Here is a 22,296-nt window from a genome sequence, read left to right on the forward strand (position 1 = left end):
GGAGGGGTGGGGGGGGAGGTGGAGAGATGGAGGTTTAAGTCGTTGAGTACGATTAGGCGTGTGGTGCTGGGAGAGATGAGGCTAAGAAGGTGGTCAATGTCATCATAGAAGGAAGCAAGGGGGCCAGGTGGACAGTAAATGAGAAAGGATATGGCATGCGGGGAGGTGAAGATTTTATACAAATATTCAAAAGAGTAGAAGACTAGATGAGTGGCAGAGAAGGGAGTAGATAGAGGGTGAGAAAGAAGACCGATGCCGCCTCCACGACCAGAGGAGCAGGGGACATGAGTGAAGGATGAGGAGGAGGAAGTGAGGGATGCGGGGACAGTCTAGTTCAAGGGGAGATCCAGGATTCAATGATGCATAAGAAGTGGAGGTTTAGACGAAGAAACAGAACAGCAGCAGTCTTGTTACAGAGTGATCTTGCATTCCATAAAGAGATGTTGATGACATTGGAGGTTTCAACAATAGGGGGATAGATGAGGTTACGGTATGGAGTTAGGGTGTCTGGGCGTTGGAACAAGCGGGGGTGAGGTGGAGAGGGTGAGTTAAGTGTGGAGCAGAGGATTTTGAGGGAAGGCCAGGTACTTGAGCGGGATGAGGGAGGAGAAAGTGGATGGAAGTGGAAGATGGAGTTGCGCATGCCTGAAGATTCAAAGGTAGCGAAATGGCAGTGGGTTGCTTTGTCTGAGTAGGTGGTACAGTGTTCACAGTGAATGAGAGCTGTGCGGAAGGATGTTCACTGCGCTGGTGGGAGGGAAGTAACAGGCTGAGGTTGCCAATTAGTTGGTAATGGCCGTTAGCTAGTTGAGTAGGGAGTCTTAGGGAGTGTGATAACAATATGGTCGAGGCTCTGTGTAAACCGTGGGTGAAGGCGTAGTGGTTGTGCTGGAGGTAGATACTGGGTTAGCAAGGAAGGTAGTGTGGGCATAAGGGAATAGTGAGGTGGTAATAGCTACGTGGTCGCTGGGCTGGAGGCTACCATTTGTGTGACAACTAGAGGTTAGTGGCTCTGTACGCTCAGTGGGTGAGTGTGGTAAGAGTGTAGGAGGTCCACGCATCGGGTAGGAGACGGGTCCAGTTTAAGACTGATTGGCAACTGCTGTAGATGCTGCCGACAGGAGGATGCAACGACGGGGGTGAAAGAGAAGCGGTACTGCTGGGCAAGTCAAATTAACTCAGTGCCGGGATGGTCCGTGTCGGGATGATGAAGAGTCTCGGTATGACAGATTAGTCTAGTCTTGAGAGCTTGCAGGCAGAGGTCACCGTTGACTGCGGGCTGATTCCAACTCATAACACTCCAACTACAGACCATCAAGTTCTGGTTTGTCCTTGGTCTGACCACTTCACAATTGTTAGTGAACTCCCTATAAAACTGAAAAGCTATCGTAATCAAGCTGTCTTAACCAGAAACTTAAATTAGAGCGGACTGGACCATTGCTCTCCTCCGCTATTCCAGATATTTAAAATTCTGACTCTGCGAATTAAATGTCGGATATTCTTTTACACTCTTTTGGGGCCATTACTAAAACATTAGCTCTGCTAAAAAACAAACACTTTAAGGATACTCAACTCATACATTTTGGTTCTCGGCTGACCTTCAAAAACAAAGCGTCCAATCTAAAACATTTTCATGCCTGGAAATCTACCCAAAACTCAGACTTTGGGAGCCTATACAGAGGTGGCCAAAGAATATATATTAGCAGTCATCAATGCTAAAAAAAAAAAAAAAAAAAAAAAAAGACATGCTTAATAGCAGAATTCAGAACTCCCAGTCAGAAGATAACTGTTTAAGATCCTAAGGGAGCAAGAAACACCTCAGACTCAGGATTCTGGTTTTACGCTGAAGGATGCGGCATGGTGCACATCTATTCAGGCAGCTATGCTAAGTAAACTAGACAAAAAATGAAGACCGATATTGCTCAAAAAGAGAATGCTTTTCATAAAATGCAGCCAGAAACCTTAGATGTTGAGGTATCAATAGATAATTCTCCAAAGCATCAATTTAGGTTTTGCCCATATCAGCACCAGAATTGGCTAGTATTATTGACCATCTTAAAACTCCCATCTACCAAATGTAAGGGCGATCCTCGTTCGGCCAGGATGATCAAATCCTGTTCTCCCATCTTGGTTGACTATGTAATTTTGTGAATGCCTCTGATAAAATATAGTTCCATGTGGCATAAAAAAGGCTTGGATACCCTATCCTAAAAAAGCCAGGATTATGCCCTAAAAGAAAAAGGACTCTAAATTATCGTCCAATCACTAACACTACTTTTCTCCTAAAGATCCGGGACAGAGTTGCTTATATTGAAATCTCGGCCCATTTAAACAAATAATCAATTCTTAACAAATTCCAGTCCAGTTTCAGACAAGGTTTTGGAACCGAGACAGCATTATTGGAATTGAAATCGAGGCTTTTGGATGGTATGGATAATGGAAAGTCTTCTCTCCTTATGTTATTAGATCTGTCCGCGGCCTTCGACCTGGTTGACCATTCCATCTAAGTTACCAGGTTGAGGGAGGCTGCAAACTTTTCAGATGAAGCAGCCTCTTGTATTTCGTCATTTCTTAATAATGGAGAATGGCAAGTGTATTGTGGTGAGACGGAGGCACCGCAGGTTATCCTGGAATATGGCGTCCCCCAGGGTGCATGCGTTTCCCCCTCCCTTTCCAATATTTTCACTGTGCCCTTTTTTGATCTTTTGAAACAGAATGGTGTTCCCTATACATATTACGCAGATGACACCCCAATGTGTCATCGCCTTGACCAGGGTTCATGAAGATGATGAAAACATTAATGGAGTGTATAATCCTATCCAAAGTTGGATGTCGCAAAATGGCTTGCCACTGAACAAAGATAAAACCGAGCTCATGGTGGAAGGCACTCCTAATATGATAAAAGGAACAAGTTACTTACCTGTAACTGTTCTCCAGCATGGGTCTGGCATGGATTCACATGCTCATGAATATTCCCCGTCATCAGGCTGGGAATCCTCGGTAAAGAAAAATCAGTATCAGTTTCGTTTCTGATCCGTCTTTCTTAGTAGTAACCAATCACTGGTCTCTGGGTCATACTGCCCCCAGCCAATGACTGCCCACTCCCTAAGCCCCTCCCTTGGCAGCCATCCTCAGATTTGGTAGCACGTAAAGTGGCAGTATGACCAAGTGAAGCGCCGCAGAGGGGAAGGAGGGAGAGTTTGCATGTGAATCCATGCCAGACCCACGATGGAGAACAACAGTTACAGGTAAGTAACTTGTTCCTTCTCCAGCATGGGGTCTGGCATGGATTCACATGCTCATGAATATAATACTACATAGCAGTAGACATGCACAACCAACGGGAGGTGGCAAAAGGCTCAACATTAAAGGAGAGTTCCGGGACTTTTTTTTTATTGTCCCTACGGTTCGGCCATGTGTTTTTAAGCATAAATCGGTAGATGGTAGAAAACTTTCCTATGGACCTTACCCGACTTTTCGTCCATTAACGCACTCGAAATCAGCCGCCATTTTCTGATAATCCTATCATTTCCCCCCATCTCCCTGGCTCACCTGCTTTTGCGGCACTAAATCAAATCCCCTGAGCCTGACATCAGCAGACGCGTACCGCCCATTTCCCAACGCCAAAGCACGTTTCGTGTCAACAATCGCTGCGCCTCAGCTAATGAAGTGTCGCCATGGAAATGGCAGGACGCCTCTTTCCTCAATAAGTATAAACACACCGTTTCACAACACACAGCAGCAGATTTTCGATTCCATTACTCTCGCTGTGTTACTTTGAGTATTCTGTGACTCGTTTCTGTGCTCTGGTCAGCTACCTTCGCCGCTTCTAGGCCTTGTGAACACCTGTACCATCTCTGTAAATTATTTTACTTTCTTTACCACACAATGGCTACAATAATGCCGTATATGTACGAGCCCGAGTACACCGAGGAAGAACTACTGGAAAGGCAAGCACGCGAAAACGATGGGGATTCGGACGGCAGTTGGGAGGACCAGTCAACGGATGAAGAGCCTGGACCATGTCGCATGGACGGCGTCTCCACCTGGTGCACGTGCAATCGGTGCGAGCTAATGCCAACTGAGGAGAACTGCTGCTGCCGTGAAAATTCCGGGTGATTAGCCTACATTTCGGAAGGCGAGCCAAGTCCGCAATGCATCACCGAGCTGCCAGAGTTCAGGGAAGCCTGCCTCTCACGGACCGTGTTGAGGATGATGGTGCTTATGCACGAACTTCGCGGCACTGTTCGTCCGCGTAATCCGAGTAAGTATACTCTAGTTGTGATGTCAGTGATGCCACTACTATTTCATGGTCGTCTCCCACATATAAAATTACATCTACATATCATTCGAACGCATGTAAATTGGTTCCATATTGTGCATTTTCTAGACAGAATTTTTTTCAAAGCAGAATGACATTTTTTACCTGAATCGACAGTGATAAGAAAGTTTTGTCATTTTAATACAGTTTGCATCTTTCATTTTCACAGGTGGTACAGGCTGGTGGCCTATCGTTGCTTCACTTGGTGGCTTCACGGGAGGCTCGGACACCGCGTTCGGAGAGTAATACCTGCCTGTGCGGTACTTGCCATTAGACAACATTTCCCCAGCGACAGTGGACAATACCGTGGATTTTCCCTGGATGTGCTGCAACCGGAACTTTACAATGTGTAATGTTTATTATTTATGTTCTATTGAAATTAAGATCTAAAATAAAACCCAACATATATTTTAACAATGGTTGTTTTGATTTTTTAAATGAATCTAGTGTGTCTCCATTGAATAGTCTTCCTGTGCCTTGTCTTGTCACACCACATGTCTCCGGCCAGCATCCTCCCTCACGCTGGCCGCCCACCTTCAATCCACATAACCGTTGAACCCATATGCAGCAGACATACATATGTTATTTTGCGGGTTGGCATCAAGCCTCCCGGCCTTGCCTCCTCCCCCAAAAATACTTACCACACCACTTTGTTCAAGCGTTGGCAATAAAAGGCTGTTGGATTTTATTGATACAAAACATGGTTATAGGTAAATAATCAATATAGTTGATCATAATAAATCATCCTTTTGGGCACCGGGTACAGAGATGACCCCCTCTGGCCCGTGCCGCCTTGCCACCACAGGCCAGCCTGCTGCTGACTAACTGCCTAGGCATCCAGGGTCTCCAGGGTGAACTGCACCCATATATTCTCCTGCTGAGGGTGAGGTATTTATAAACTCACCCCCCTGCCTTCCATGTACTAGATCCTGCAGCCTGCCTCTTACATGCAGTTAGATGGCCTCTCCTTGGTGAGGCCCTGCGGCAAACGAGTCTTGTCTGCACGACCACCGCCCCAATCCACCCCCCGCCCTATCAAAGGCAGTTCGCACCGGGGTACTTGTGCTGGCAAGTGGAGCTGTCAGGGAGCGATAAAGGCCAAGAGGTGCCAAAGACCATGTACACTTCAAAGTGGTCTATAGAGCATGGGTTGTTGTTCCCATGTCTACCTCCAGACCCCGTGTCTCCTGCCAAGCATCCCCCCTCACGCTGGACGCCCCCCTGCAAACCACATAATGCCACGACATATACACGTCATTCATTCACAAACACACCCCTGTTTCGAATTCTTTATAACCCACTTCATATTTCTAATGAGAACTTCTTTGCGCTTTGCTAGTCAACCCGTGAAGGTGCTGGTTATCTGCTCTTCGTCTCTGTGAACTTCCGTGACCACTTCGAGGAAACTCGTCAGTTTGCAACCTGTGAACTGCTCCCTGTTCTACGACAAGAAACTACTCTGATCCCTGCATCTGTTTGTTCGTCAAGGTAAGGCCATGTACCATAATCATTTTGCGTCCAATTTCTTTTCGTTCAAGACAGTACATGCAATGAACTAGTCACATGTTCTGAGTTTACATTGGTATTCATAGAGAATTGTTGATCTTTACTTTCCAGAACTTTCCACAATGCCTGCCTGTTCCATTGGCGGTTGCCCTTCGAAGAACCATAATAAATCTGAAGGTACTATAATGCATGTTTTCACTAAGACAATAGATCAGATAAGAGAATGGGTCCGATATTGCGGATATCCACCGTCTGAGCTTGAAAGTAGAGTCCTAGAAGTCTTTGCGGACAAGAGGGGTGATCGATACCGCATCTGCAGCAGGCACTTTAGCTCAGACATGTACTCCACATCATTGCTAATAAAGAAGAACACACCGCGAGCGAGGCGAAAATTGCTCTCAACCGCTATTCCCACTCTATTCGTCCACATCCCTCCACTGGTGAGTCAAGTTTATGTATTTATCTCTCGGCCTTGCAGTAGGGTGTAGCATTAGCTAACAATAATTTCCCCATTTATGTATCCACCACTCAATATGAAGGCGGAAGATTCTCCATCCGTGTCGTTATTGCAGTCATCAGCCACTTCAAGCGCCTATCGGGTAATCTTACTTGGCTATTCTGCCACTGACTTGTTTTAGGCATGTAAATCAATAGTTTTAATTTATCGTGTAATTATTTTACCTAATGGTACACCCTTGTACTCGTCCTCTAGTCTTTGTTTTCAGTTATAATTATTGTTATCCAAAATAATGCAAGTACTGTCTTTCAGGGAGATGCTGAGGAGTCCAACGTATTGACGACAACCGTTGATGTCACTCAGATGCTCGAGGTACTTTTCCGGACAGTTCCATCGATGGAGATCATCAGATCTTGCATTCTTGTAGCGTGATTGTTACACACAATGTTTCTTTCGTTTTTAGCCATTGATATGTCCTTCTGTCGTCGCCCTCCTATGTGTCTTCTTTTTTCAATATTGTGTTCATTACTAATGAAAGTCCTATGTTTCAGGGAGTCGATGGAGCATTAGTCCAAGAAGAAGGGGGAGCATGCAGTTACGGGTCGGCGCAACAGCTTGCAGAAGTGTGCACCGCAGTTACATCGTCCCTTGATGTTCTTATGCATTTCGAGGTATGGATACTGACAGTTCGATCAAGCGAAATCATATGACGTGATTACATCCGCTATACTTCCTTCTTTATTAACGCAAGTACTATGTTTCAGGGAGATGACGGAGCTTCTTATACAAGAACATCACCCCTAGTAGTTGATGCAGATCTCTGGGTGGTGACACTTCCAACGATCGAGCAAATCGAATCATATTTACATATCCATTATTTATTTTAGACAACTGATCATTTGTGCAGGTCTATTTAGATGAGCCGTTGACGCCTGCACAAAGTTTATGTTCTTTTTAACAAAATAGAAAGCCATACTAATGCAATTAATCTGTTTCAGGGAGTTACTGAAGCATCATCTTCAATAATATCATCAATGGAAGTCTATGAGGAGCCCGAGGTATGGATCTTGACAGTTCCATCTAACAAGATCAACTATGCGTGAATAATTGTCGTTTGAATGTTCTACACAAAGCGTTCATTCGTGTTTTGCTATTGAGATGTACGTGGGTATTGGTCCCCAAGTACATTTTGTGTTTTCAATATGATTATACATACTAATGAAAGTTCTATGTTTCAGGGAGTCGATGGAGCGTCAGTGCGTGATGGATGTGCTTATCATGAAAATATAGTCGTTGCAGCGCAAGAGGAAGTGGAGACATGCACATACAAGTCGGAGCAACAGCGTCCAGATGTTGAAGTTCGAGGCAAGAAAGTTTCAAAGAAAAGAAAGCAAAAAGAAGGTTAGTGTCCTGGTCACTATAATATGTTGTTTTTCACTGTTATTAGTTCAATACTGTAAGTTGTGTTTAAACTGAACATCCCTTTTCCAATCTGTCCTCTAGTTGCGAGTGGGTGTACGAACTAGATCTACACAGACAGTGAAGCGAACGAGAGATGTTGCTTGTCAAACCTTTTGGCAGGGACTTGAGACTGGAGATGCATCGTGCCAATGGGAAGAATATCAAGTGATTGACAACGGAGCCATACCACCACCAGCCATTGATAGTGAATGTCCTCCTGGTAGTTCGGATGCAGTCGGAGATCAATTCACAGAATCCACACCCGCAAAAACTAAGACCGCGAGAAAGTTGAAGAAATTGTTTTATTCACCCATCGCCGGAGAAGGAACAGATGTTGCAATGGAAGAGAATGAAGTGGACGACAATGAAACACCATCAATATCACTGAACATAGCGGAAGACGATATCAGAGATTCTAACTTTCATGTGAGTGACATGTCCTCAACGTTACAGGCCGAACCAGCTGGGATGCAGAGTGACAGTATAAGGAAAGAGGCCAAATTCATTGTATTCGATAGTTGTTTGATATTATTATTCGGATGAAATGTGGGCATTCGGTTGGTGGGGAAGTATGTGGGGAGCCATTGATTAATGTGACTCGTGCAATTCGAGGCACTAACCTTAAAATACATGCCACCTGTACAAAATATCATCCTTTCTCATGGTCTGCACAACCCATGCTGGGGCAACTGCCAGCAGGCAATCTACTTTGTGCAGCGGCTGCACTTTTTAGTGGTTCAAGTTTTAAAAAGTTAGAGTCTTTCTTTCAGTTTGTGGGAATCCATTTCATTGCGAAAACTCAGTTCTACAAATACCAAACCGATTATCTATTTCCAGCCATTAGCGAAGCTTGGAGAATGGAAAAAATGTCTATTGATCGTACATTCGCGGGCAAACGGTTCAGGCTAGCCGGTGATGGACAGTGCGACAGCCCAGGATTTTCAGCCAAGTACTGCACCTACCACTTTCAGGACATGGAAAGTAAGAAAATTGTGAGTTCGGTGGTCGTGCAGGTGTCACAAAGTACATCCTCAGTGGCCATGGAGAAAGTTGGCTTTGTAGCATCATTGCAAGAACTACAATCGCGGGGAATGGTGATCGACCTGATAGCCACGGACAGACACGTTTCAATTGCCAAGACAATGAGAGAAGAGTACAAAAATATAAATCACCAATTTGACGTTTGGCATCTTGCAAAAACAATCAATAAAAAAATGTCGGCTGCAGGTAAAAAAAAAGATATGCAAGGTATTTCACAGTGGTCCAAGTCAATCAGCAACCATCTTTGGTGGAGCTCAAAAACATGTGGAGGGTCGTTGGAAATTCTACTGGAAAAATGGCGACAGTAAAGCTACACTGTACCAACGTTCACCGTTGGAACACAAACCAACATTTCCACAATTGTGAACATGGCCATTTGTCCACAGAGGAGGCACGGAAGAAGAAGTGGTTGATTCCTTCATCACCCACTCACAAAGCCATTGAAAAGATTGTATTTAATAAAACTATAACAAGAGATTTGAGGGGACTCACGGAATTCTGCCATACAGGAGATTTGGAGGTGTTCCACAATATGTGCCTAAAGTACAGGCCAAAACGATTGCATTTTGGCATGGAGGGCATGATAAATCGGACTCTTCTAGCGGTCTTGGCACATAACCATAATGTTGGCCGTCAACAAAGTAGGACGACCGGAACTTTAGGGACGCTTCGCTACAATAAGGCCTTCACTAAAAGAAGTAAACAATGGGTGATCAAACCAGTGTTTGAGGATATGCAATATGAGTTTATTGAGAGACTTATTGTGGATGTCATAGATAGGCACATACATGGAGTTGTGAACGAACCTGTGCAGGGGACAACTGCATTGCCACCCAACATTGCCTCTGTTCCATGTCCACCTAAAGAAGAGCTCATTGAGAAATACACATCACGGTTTAAATGATTGTAATTTGATTGTTCTCTCGAGTCTCCTCATGTCGCAGGCCCATTGAATATGTGTAGCTATGTATTGTGTAAATAAAAGTGATTGCTCAGTGTACATGCAATGTGTCTATCCAACCTTGTTCATTTGCGCATTAAATTAAAACAAACAGTAATATAAATCATTTTTCAAAAAATATAGAATGTCTCCGTATTTATGGTTCTCTGGGGCTGCAAAGCACGCATACAAAATGCAAAGATGGAGTGTAAATTTCAAGTCCTGTGAGATGGCCTTACACTGAATGTAGCTAACTAGGAATGTGTGCTCGTTCAAAGTGAATGTCAGCTGCTTTGATTTTTTGCTCGGGTGCCAGAATGGCCCACGACTCAGTATAAGGTTCTATTGTTATTTGACCTTGACAGGCCGGGACCATCCCAAAAGACTTCTTTTTGGGGGTGTGGTGCAATAACGTAAGAAACGATAATGAATAAAATTTCAGAAACGATAGCCATTTAATGTTCGTTCATTAGAAGAAATAACGTCGGCATAGAAGGAGTGGTATTTCGGGGCTGCCCTACGCACAGACACAATGGAAAATGCAAATATAATGTAAGTAACTCTTTAGATGAGTTTATACCGCAATTTAATTACTATACAGTAACTGTAAAGACGGGTTAAGTTGTACTTGTTCGTTCAATGTGGCATATTGTTTTGTACCGCGCACTATCTTGAGGAGAACAATCTCCTTTTACGGAAGCACCTCAAAACCTTACTCTTTGCTTCTGCTTTCTCTCTCCCTCTCCCCTGCTACAACTGGTCCACTGTCTGCGACCTCAGTCCTGGGCCCTTCCACTCTCCACCTGCACTGCCTCCCTGTCAACCCCTGCACTGGGGGACTGTCTCAGTATCCTACAGCCACCCCTTCCCAGCACTTGTTCTGCACTTACCTTGCACTCGCCACCAGCTGGCCCCATGTATTTATTATTTTATGCTACTTACCTTGTACTCCACTTCCCCCCTCCCCTTGCACTTTTACCTTCCCCCTACCCCTGCACTTGCGCGATCTGAATGACACCTGGCCTAGTAGGATCGTTGTCTGTCTTCTCCTTGTTCTCCCCCCCCCCCTCCCTGCCTCACCACGCCTTGAAACACTTGTGTATAGGCGCGTTGCAAATGCCATATTATATCATATCAGTGACGAAGTGGTCCACTGGCGCTCAGGCGGCTGTGAAAAAGGCGGAGGAGAGGGGGTGGGTTACTGGAAATGACGTATAATACCCAGTTGCACTGTCCTAGCTATGAAATAATTTCCCGACCTAATATATAAAATGAATAATTTTAATAAAGATCTGATGCTGAGACTAATTTCATTTTTTATGTTTTTAAAATAGGTACATCACTCATTATTGTGTGTGTCACGAGTACCAGACACCGGCGGATGGTTTTTTCAACCGCCAGTTGCTTCTCCGCGTGAACAACGTTACCACCCTGACCATTTTATGGGACGATCGCCAAGTACAAGTATGCCCTTACGCGGTACTAACGGCTAGATGCAACATACAGACCGTTGTGGTGGCCTAGTGCCTCGTTGTTGGAACAGCCATGCGATTATCAGTGCGACCGAAGAGCTTATTTTATCGTAAACCAACACCCTGTGTACTGCACACGAACATCGCTTGCCTCAAGACGAACTATTTTGGATCGAGAGCAAAGAAAAATGCAAATCGCTGAATATTCTCTAAACATTTGATGTCCAATAAATGTACTTTGCCAAATGTACAATCTTGCTGTTTGCTTTTAAACCACAGCTTCATATTCCGAATTGTGGTGCTGTATTGAGAGATGATCTAAGACCCTGTGTACAGCAAAGGAACATCGCGTGCCTCAAAACGAACTTTTTGGAACGTGAGCAAATAAAAATGAAAATCGATGCATATTCTCTAAACATTTGATGTCAAATAAATGTACTTTACCAAATTTACAATCTTGCGGTTTGATTTAAAAGTACAGTTTCATATTCCGAATTGTGGCGCGCTGTGTTGTGAGCTGATCTGTGTTGATTTCCGGGTTCTGTGTGGAGTCGCGTAGAAGACGCCTGGGCGCATTTGCCTACGCAGCACAGTCACGTCACGGATAGAGGCGGGGAATATGAATGTTTTGATAAAGTCTGTTTCAGGGGCGGGGGATTTGATTTAGTGCCGCAAAAGCAGGTGAGCCAGGGCGATGGGGGGAAATGATAGGATTATCAGAAAATGGCGGCTGATTTCGAGTGCGTTAATGGACGAAAAGTCGGGTAAGGTCCATAGGAAAGTTTTCTACCATCTACCGATTTATGCTTAAAAACACATGGCCGAACCGTAGGGACAATAAAAAAAAAGTCCCGGAACTCTCCTTTAAGCAACTCTTACCTCCTCACCAGGCCCACCTTCAGGTGCACAGGTTGCGCAGCACTGCTTGGCCGACTCTGGACTCCTCCCTGGAATCCCGGTCGACATAGTAGAATCTCGTGAAGGTGTGCGTCGAACTCCACGTAGCAGCCCTGCAGATGTCCAGCAGGGGCACACCAGACAAGAACGCCGTAGTAGCAGCGATCGCTATGGTCGAATGGGCTCTCGGACGGGCGGGCAATGGTCGGCCAACCGATGACAGTGCATGATGCAGCCGGAGAGCCATCTGGAAATGGAAGCCTTCGAGAGAGCCTTCCCTTGGTTCACAGGTCCAACGTTCACAAACAGCTGTGATGTCTTCCGAAAACTTAGTTCGGTCCACGTAGACCTAAAGCGCTCTAGCTACATCCAGCGAGTGCAAAGTCCTCTCGGCCGGCGACGAAGGCGACGGAAAGAAAACTGGCAACACCAAGGGCTCGTTGAGATGGAAGTCAGACGGCACCTTGGGCATGAAAGAGGGGTGCGTCCTCAGCACCACCCTCGTATCGTGAAAAGTCAAGTATGGAGGCTTGCAGGATAGGGCCTGGATCTCGCCCACGCGTCATGCAGAGGTGATGGCCACAAGGAACGCCGTCTTCCACGACAGGAACTTTAACAGAGCCGAATGCAAAGGCTCGAATGGCGGCCCCATGAGCCTGATCAGCACCACTTCGAGCTCCCATGCCGGGGCTGGAGCCTTCACCGGCGGGAGCGATCGGAACAGTCCCTTCAGAAATTCCTTCACCAGTCGATGAGACCACAAGGACGGCCGTCCTGGTGTATCGGGAGATCGCTGCCAGATGTATCTTGATGGACGCATGAGCTAGTCCAGCTTTGGCCAGCGACAGTAGGGATGGTAGCACTTGAGGTGCCGTAATCCGTAGAGGGTTGATCTTCTGTGCACGGCAGCAGACAGAGAACCTCTTCCACTTACGTCCGTAGCACGAGAGTTGAGGACGCACTGGCCTTTGCAAGAACCTCTCTGCAGTCAGCCGGGATATCGTACCCTCCAAACTCTAGTGCTGCAGGAGCCAGGCCTGCAAGTTCAGCGACTCCATATCGTGATGAAGAATGGCGCCTCCCTCTCTGGAGAGAAGATCTGCGTCCGTCGACAGCTTGACTGGTGGGGACGCTGAGAGGTCCAGAAGGTTCGGGAACCAGATCCGTCTCGGCCACGCCGGTGCGATGATGATCATCCTGCACTGGGACCTCTTGAGCTGGCTGATGAGTCGGAGCAGCAGCGGCAACGGAGGAAACGCACACAGGAACAGGCCGTCCCAGGGGTACGAGAAAGCATCGCCCATGCTCCTCGGCTGGGGAAACCTGCTGGCGAACCTCTGGCACTTGGAGTTCGTCGCCGTCGCGAACAGGTCGATCTGGGATTTACCCCATCGTTGGAAGAGCTGATCCACTTGATCCTGGCGTAGTTCCCACTCGTGGCACGAGCGCAGCTCCCTGCTGAGTGAGTCACCGATGGTGTTTTTTATTCCTGCCAGATGGAAGGGAACCAGAAACATCCCCTGGGCGATGGCCCAGTGCTACAGATCCTGGGCCTCCTTGGATAGGGCCGGGGATCTGGTGCCTCCCTGCTTCCCGATTTAGAACATCGTGGTGGTGTGGTCGGTGAAGATCCCAACAACCTTGCCCTTGAGGGACGGGAGGAACAATTTGAGCGCCCAGAACATGGCGCGGAGCTCCAAGATGTTGATGTGGAGAGACCTCTCCTCCGGGAGCCAAGGACCTCTTGCGTGGAGATCTCCGGTGTGCACACCCCATCCCTCCAGGGAGGCGTCCGTCGTCACCGTCTGATGTGCCGGGGTCTGGAAGTCCGTGCCCGACGTGAGGTGTGCACAGGTGCCCCACCACTGAATCGCCCGACAGAAAACCTTGTTGAGCGGGATCTTGTCTTCGAAGCTGCCTGCCGCTTGCATCCAGTGGGCGTCGAGGAACTCCTGTAGAGGACGCATCCGTAGCCTGCACAGGCGCACTAGATAGATGCATGAGGACATCATTCCAAGGAGGGACTTGATGGATCTAACCCTGGCCACGTCCGTGGCTAGCAGGCGCTGCACCTTGCCTAAGATGGCCTTCGTCCTTTCCTCCGACTGAGACGCCAATCGTTCCACTGTATCGAGCTTCGCTCCCAGAAACAGTGCCACCTGCGAAGTAACCGAATAGGATTTCGGGTAGTTGGAGAAACCCAGCTCTGTAAGTAAGCGGACGGTCTTCGCCGTGTGCCTGACGGCGAGTTCTCTTGTCCTTGCACGGATGAGCCAGTCGTCCAGGTAGGGGTAGACGTGGATCCCCTGCAGGCGCAGCCGCGCCGCCACTGGCGCTAGGCACTTGGTGAACACCCTGGGTGCCGACTTCAATCCGAATGGCAGAGCTCTGAATTGGTAGTGGTGTCCTTGGACTACAAATCTGAGGAACTTTCGGTGTCCTTTTAGGATGGGGAAGTAAGCATCCTCCAAGTCCAACGACGATAGGAAGTCACCCTCCTCCAGCTGTCCCAGTACGTGCTGGAGAGTGACCATCCTAACTTCTGTGCCTTGATGTATTTGTTCAACCGACGTAGGTCCAGGATGGGGCGCCAACCGCCTGTCTTCTTTCTGACTAGTAAGTATCTTGAGTATACTCCGGAGCTCCGGAGCCCCGGAACCTCTTGGGGGACGAGCTCGATGGCCCCTTTCTTGAGAATCGCCTTTACCTCCAACAGCAGTTGAGGGACGCGAGAGATCCTCCTTGCTTGCCGCGACCTCTGTAAGCCTCCTGGGACGAGGAGTGGGCCGCCTGGAGGTACGTAGATTAGCCACCGCCTGATCCCTTGGAGGCCCCGTCTGCCTCTGGCGCTCGGAAAGGGCCGTCATTGCTGAAGGACTCGGGCCGTCTGTGTCGGCCTTGATGGCCTGCAGCGACTCATCCACCGTTTTCCCAAACCGGTTGTTGCCGTCGAACGGCATGTCCAAAATCCTGGTCTGCATGTCCTGACGGAAGTCGGTCGCCTTGAGCCAGCCAAGTCATCGAAGGCAAATACTGTTGCCTAACTGGCGAAACCCGGTGTCGGCAATGTCCGTTGCCACTGTTAAGGCGTGGTCCGACGCCACCTCACCTTCCTGCAGAATCTCCAGGGTCTCCACCCTCTTGTCTGGTAGGAAGTGCAGTAGGGGAGCTATCTTGTACCATAGCTCCCTGTCGTAACAGGCCACCATCGCTAAGGCTTGGGCCCCTTAATTGTCGCTGCTGACGAGATGACCCATCCCCCCCATGGAGTCCAGGTGGGGAAGTAGAGGTTGAGGCTGTACCCCCGCTGCCTTCTTCTTGGCCGCCAATGAGACAACCGAATCCGGCATAAGTTGAGCCCTGAGGCACAAGGGGGCGGCGTTGGGGACCCGGTACTTCTCATCGTACCTGTTCCTCTTGGCAGGCGTCGTGGACGGGTTCTTCAGGATCGCAAGTCCCTCGTCCCAGATATCGTCGAGTAACGGTACCGCGAGGACCGTCTTTCTCTTGGCCTTTCGCCGTTGAGGAAACCCTCCTGTTCCTCGGGGCAGAGCTGGAAGAGCTCAGATGCCCTGGCGATCATGGCGTGAAAAGAGCCAATTTCGTCAGGCGGTGAGGCCCGAGGGAGTGGTGATGGAAGGTCCGTCCCGTCACCACCGTCGTCGTCCGTCCCCGTTGTCGTATCAGTCGCCGTGTCATCCCTGGGATCCGGTGAGGGGGATTAGGGCTCCACGGGTCGTGAGGGCATGAAGGGCGAGGAGGGGGGATCAACTCTCCTCCGCTTGTTCGGAGGGCTTCCTGACGGGCCCGGTTCTGGATCGTCCGCCGGGGTTCATGGTAATCTCGTCCTCGCTCCCCCTCAGCCGAATCCTTTGAGATCGACCGGGGCCTCTCCAGAAGCTTACCTGGGGTTCTCGGATTTCCTCTTCCCCGAACCAGAGCGTTGGCTCGTGGTTGATGGTGCCGGGGAAGCCGCGCCCTGCCTGGCAGCCGAAGATCCCGAACGTTGGGTGCTTAGCCTCCTGTTGGGCCCCCGTCGCCGGGGCGCCCTCACAGGACTTAGAAGACCGCTCTGACCTTTTCTTCTTCTCACCTGCTGGGCCCTTCTCCAGCCAGCTGGCGAGGCGGGAACGACGATCCCTCATGGTCTGTTGCGGTCCTTCTCCACGTGAGTCTTGTCCTCCTTGAAAACATTCTGTAACCCGCATCCAGGGCAGTTCCTGAACAGCTTGGATCCGGGCGACGAGCTTCCCTTGTCCTGGGCCATGTCCATGGTAGGCCTCAGATCTTCTGGAATCCTCCAAGAAGCGTAACTCGATGAAAACCTCACCCTTGAGGGGCGTAGAAAATTCCAAAACGGGTCCCCGTTGATCGGAAGTAGAACGGTGGAGCTTGACGCTCGATTTAACTGAAAATAGAGAAAATCTCTTTGAAAAAAGCGCAAACACGCAGTAAAAGTGCGAGATTTATAGCAGGAGGACTCCCAACACTTGAACGTGTGGTAAAAATCTGAGGATGGCTGCCAGGGGAGGGGCTTAGGGAGAGGGCGGTCGTTGGCTGGGGGCAGTATGACCCAGAGACCAGTGATTGGTTACTACTAAGAAAGACCGATCAGAAACGAAACGGATACGGATTTTTTCTTTACCGAGGATTCCCAGTCTGACGACGGGGAATATTCATGAGCATGTGAATCCATGCCAGACCCATGCTGGAGAACAGTTACAGGTAAGTAACTTGGACTGCTTCACTATTGCATGAAGTAACTTTGTAACAAAAAAGAAAGTGAAGACGTTAGGCACCACTCTTGATCAACATTTAAACATGAAAGCACACGTTATTAGCCTGGTTTCATCCTCAGTTTACTACATTAAATGGTTAGCTCATCTTCGCCCCATACATTTCTGAAAATAATGCTGAAACCATTGCAAGAGCCATAATAGGCTCAACAATTGACTACTGTTGCAGTCTTTTAGTCAGCAATTCCAAAGTCGGAATGTAACCGGCTACAGGTAATTCAGAATAGTGCGGTCACAGGTCTTTGCTGGAGAGAACAGGTTTCCAAAGCTAGACAGAGCCTTCATTAGCTCCTGGTGGAATCCATCATTCTTTACCGCTTACTTCTGATTACGCACTAATGTTGTGCAGGAAAGATGCCTTCTTATCTGCAGAAACTTCTCACCCAGAAATCTAGTGCAAGATGCCTCAGATCGAATAATTCAAACCAACTGATGCATCCTAGATGCAATACAAATAAAGCAATGAAAGGGGCTTTTGTGAATGCGGCTCCTAGGGCTTGGAATGCCCTTCCATTTGCTAGAGATCTTCAGATTATAGATGTTTTTAAAAACGGAATTACATTTGTTTTATTCTCTTAATCAATTTTTAAACTTTTAGCCTCCGGGATCTGCTTTTTATGCTGTGTTTTATTGTATTTCTTTGTCAATGTCTTGTTTGTGCGCCCTTAAGCCCACGGGTCACTGGTTGCATGTTATAAATGAAAGTAAAAGTAAAGAGTGCTGGGCGTCGGGGGCTGTGGGGTACCGACAGGAGCCAGCAGCGGATATGGGGCTGCCAAGAATGTCGGAGGCATGGGAGTCGGTCTAGTGGGAACTGGCATGGGCAGCTGGGGTTGCATCGGAGCCAGAGGCGCTGGAACCACGGGCGGAGTGGCCGTGGGTGCTAGCGGCAGAACCGGAGGGAGCATGTCCCCGATCACATCCTTGACAATTCCCATCTGCGGAGACCTCAGAATCAGGAATTTTTCAAAAAACCTGTCTTGACAGGCTGGTGGAGCATTTGGTGGCGCAGGGCCATGAGGGTGCTGAGACCTAGGCACACTCTGCCTTGCTGCATGCAGGATGCATCTGCCCTGAGACGCTGAAAAGTATGCCGTAGGCCACGTGCCCAGTGAAGATCAGTCGCAGCTGGAAACTCGTTCCCCTACCTGGTCCCCGAAGGGGGATGGTGTCAGGCGAGCCGCCATTTTGTCTGGCTGCATGCCACATGCCTGTGTTGTGGCGCTGGCCGCGCTGGCCCTGGCCTCTTCCAGGACTCTTAGCGGTGGAGGTTGAGGCCTACCCTGCGCCTCAGGATGGGGCCCGGTAGGCGGATTGCCCTTGGCTGCGTCACCGGTAGTGCTGTGTACAGGCGCCCCCTCAGACATCTGTCCGGTACTAGGGTGTAGTCCCTTGGAAACCCAGTAATAGAACGATGCGATCCCTCAGTGTAGTCACTGGTAGGATCACACGACCCCTTACCCTGGCTGCCGGTAGCTGAAGCAGCCTTGGTACCGGCACTGGTATTAGAACCTCATAGGTCACCCACGCTTGTGCGCTTCCTGGGGAAGGCGTCGCCTTTGCGGGGTGCGGATGAAAACCGCGACTCTACTTGGCCCTGGATTTGTGCTTGATGAATTCCTTTAAGTCCTCTGGGGGGCGACCTTTCGAAAAGCTCCCTCCACCGAGCTAGCCTGTTCTTCAGAGCGTGTGGTGTCAGCGCATATCACGCTGTACAGCCCTCCCAGCCGTGGTCGGTACCAAGGCAGCAAAGGAAGAGCGTTGGGGGATGGGGGGGGGGTCAGACGTATGAAAGAGCCTCTCGCAGGCTGGACACCTGCTGAAGCCCACTTACGTCGAGATGTGCCGGAGAGGAGCGTGGCGACAGAGGTATCTGATTAAAGACAAGAACAAAAAAAAAAGTACTTCTCTGGGGACGAGTGCATGGAATTACTAGGCCAGAGGCCTAACCCAGGAGCGCTGGTAAAAGCGGTCCACTCCAGTCAATGCGGAAAAGAGGACTGGGGAGTGGCGCCGGTGGGCAGAGTCAAGGGAGCACATGCTTCAAGGGCCACTCCCCCACACACATTAAATTTAAAGGGGAAGATGATTTTTCTAGTGAAAAAAGTTGTTTCCCGTCCTAGCGAGGGAAGCCCATACATACAGTATGGAGGAAAGGGGACGGGGGAGTAAGAAAAATATGTATCTCGCTTGCGTACCCACACCGGCCTACGTTGGAGGAGATTGCTGCACTCCCTCTCTCCGTTAGCCCTTTTTGAACTTGCAGTGAAAAGAGGGTTGAGGGAGCCCTAAAGGCAAAACAGAAGAATGCAGGGCGATCTGTGCTTTCATGGAACAGGGTAACTTAAATAGCTAGGTTTGCTACACAAGTGGCAATTTAATTAGCAAACCTACAGAATTGCATAGCAAACTGCTACACAATACTGCTTATTTTATGCCTTGAGAATACAGATGGAAATGGTTGTGAGGTTTAGGCATCATATGGCAATAAATTAACAAGTCTGCAACAACATGAACAACCATTAAAAACACAGATACTCGCACGATCTTCATTTTGTTTCAGAGGCAAAGGAAGGGTGCCCATGGGTCAGAACAAAGAATGCAACAAAACCCTGACCATGACAGCACTACAAGAGGGCACCACCTCCATTATGGACCTGTTCTGGCAGTGTGGAACCAATGCCTACTTCGATCTACCATCATCATGGAACTGTTTGTGCTCCCTTTGCTCCCTCTTAAACTTGTGTGCCCCAGTACCGTTACCCAAGGAACATTTATTGATTACCTAGAATAAGACCCAGTCCCCTACTGTGCCACCAGTAGTGCTGAGACAAAATGACTCCTGGACATTGAAATACAGGAGACGAACAAACTAATAAGAAAGCAGACAAAGCCCTTGAAGTTCTGACCCAGTAGCGTTAGTGTAGGAGGTGGTCCAAAATAAAGCCTGCATTCCAATCGCCAATTTTGAAATACCAGGAACGTTCACACCAAGGTATGCGATGTATGATGAACAAATAAGCCAGCAGAGAGCCGCAGTAGGGCTCTGTTCAGTACCTATCAGAAGAACAGCACCTATTGAAGTACCAATACCAAGGAAACCATGGACAATAAGGTATCCAATGAGAAAACCATAACAAATGAAACGGAATGAAGATTATCCGAGTACAGTACCTGAAGAAACCAAAAAGGTCTTAATGGAAGACGAATGGTCACCTCACAAGAACCTAAAACGGACTCCCATGAAGAAGAAATGACAACTAGAGAATGACAAAAAGACGAAACACTATGAACAAGGATATTGTGACCTTAAAGTGTGAAGGCAATGTCAAATAAAAGAAGCTTAATCTGTAAGCATGGCAAAGATATTTGACCAGTTTACACATGTATATATGCTTGGAACCGCAAGAAAGCTAAGAGAATCGTGCGGCTTGCTATGCTTAGTAGAGGGATAGTGCGACAAGCACCATATACATATCTACCTCGAATAACACACTTTGTATGAAGTATATTTCCACTTTGCACAAAAGTAGAATCAACAAAAATCACTAAGACCATTCGAGAAAGGTTTCACATTCAACGGAATCAGGAGCTCAGCAGCAGAAACTAAACACAGCAGAGGCAACTCGTGCCTAATGGGCCAAAGTATTATCCATCAAAATGAACAAGCAGTAGCCACAATCAACTGAAGCAAGGACCAGAATATACTGCTTTGAAGGGGCAAGATAAGAAGGCAAAGGCAGGTGGTGGGTGAACATAAAATCAAATATACGAATTGTTGAGGAAAAGGCAAATCCACAGTGTCTGAATCACATGATCAGCCGAACAAACAGAGCAAGACCCACACCTACGCATGGCTGTGAGCCAGGAGAAGATATCTAGACAGAAGATTGTAACGCTCACCTGATTCCCGCAGAGGCGCCGGTCTTGACTGGGTGAATGCCGTATCTTCAAAGGTGATGTGTAACACACGGTTGGCTCTTTGGGCTGGACCTCTGTGCACTGTATGTCTGACTTGAAGAGTAAGATGTCTGCAGATAGAAAATATGGGATTAATGAACTGGGGTATTGGGTGCCTCTCTCCTCTTCCCTTTCTCTTCTCCTGTAGAACCCCAAAGGTTAACGCCCTCACCTTAGTTAAGTGAACGCCGAGCTCTCCATCTGCCTCGGGGCAGGGTGCCGTAACCAGTTTCTTCACTGGATAAGGGTGCAGGCCTCTTGACCTCAGAGGACTGCTGTCCGTCGTTAACTGCACGAACGGTAAGTTCTGGGCACTTCAAATGTCTTAAAAGTCTTTTGTAATGATATCTCTTGTTTTGCAGAGTTCGGGCGATGGCGGATGGCGGGCTGATGAGAGTTGAGGATCGAACCCGCGTGAGGAATAGAAGCGCCTGGAAGCACGTAAGTAAGCGCTTGTAGCCTGCTTCACGATGCGCACTAACTGTCCCTTTTATCTTGCAGGTACAAGTTCGGAGCTTTAGAGAAGCTGAAGGGTGCTGGAATACCCACTGGATTCGGCGTGGGAAGGAGTAATGGCACGTGAGTAATAAAGTTGCCCAATGTCTTTAAACGCACCTTCTTTTGTCTTTCAGATGCGGGATGCAGCGCCGAAGGCCTCCGGAGCGTGCGAAGAGTAGTTAAGCCTTTGTCTTTCAGATGCCGGAATGCAGCGCGAGGCGTTGGTGACAGCCGATGGACCAGGTAAGAGATGTGCTGCCACTGAAGACCGTAGTGCTAACCTGTTCTTTCTTTGTCTTTACAGGTGCTGCTGAAGACTGGATTCCAGGATGGTAACCCTTTGTTCCCTTAGGCCAGGATCAGAAGCAGAAGACACGATGAGCGTTCTGCTGCAGAGAATGCAGAATAACACAAAGCAAGATTCATCCATCGGGTGTGGTTTAAATAGCCTCCTGTAGTGCTTAGTTGTCTCCTTCCACAGCCACGCCTAGGTAAGAAAAGAGTTCCTGCTTTCCAGAAGAGTTCCAGTGTTCTGAACCTAGGGAGTGGCTCCTGCCCCACCCAACAGGAAAAGTAGTCCCAAACAGAAGAGGATCAGGGGTTCAACTGGCAGGTAAGTAAGCAGCATGGTCTGCTGCAGGTAAGTCCACCCAAGCATTATGAGCCCGGCGCTTCCAGCGCTGGGACTGGGCATCTTTATGAGCCTGGTGCCACTGGCGCCAGGACAGGGTCCAAAAGGTCCCAATTGGGACTGGCTGGCACTCGGAACCGGGGTTATGGGTTTGCTTCCAAGGGAGTCGGGCAAGTCCTGATCTTTTGGAAGCAGAAATCATGACAAAGATGCAGTCTTGAGGCCAACCACAGCAAAATAATTGACACATAGCCACTAAAGTGATGAGTGATTAAAGGAAGGCCGGGTGAGTTGAGGGGCACCCTGCACCTGGCTG

The 22,296-nt window shown here is 48.3% G+C and overlaps 1 protein-coding gene across 3 annotated transcripts in view; it reads right to left on the reverse strand.

Annotated features, from left to right (window-relative positions):
• CNOT6 (CCR4-NOT transcription complex subunit 6) overlaps window positions 1–22,296 on the reverse strand; it is a 632,403-nt gene that overhangs the window by 64,372 nt on the left and 545,735 nt on the right. The gene's annotated exons all lie outside the window — the stretch shown is intronic.

This window comes from Ambystoma mexicanum, chromosome 3p (assembly GCF_040938575.1).
Source record: "Ambystoma mexicanum isolate Mex_15411 chromosome 3p, UKY_AmexF1_1, whole genome shotgun sequence".
Taxonomy (NCBI): Eukaryota; Metazoa; Chordata; class Amphibia; order Caudata; family Ambystomatidae; genus Ambystoma; species Ambystoma mexicanum.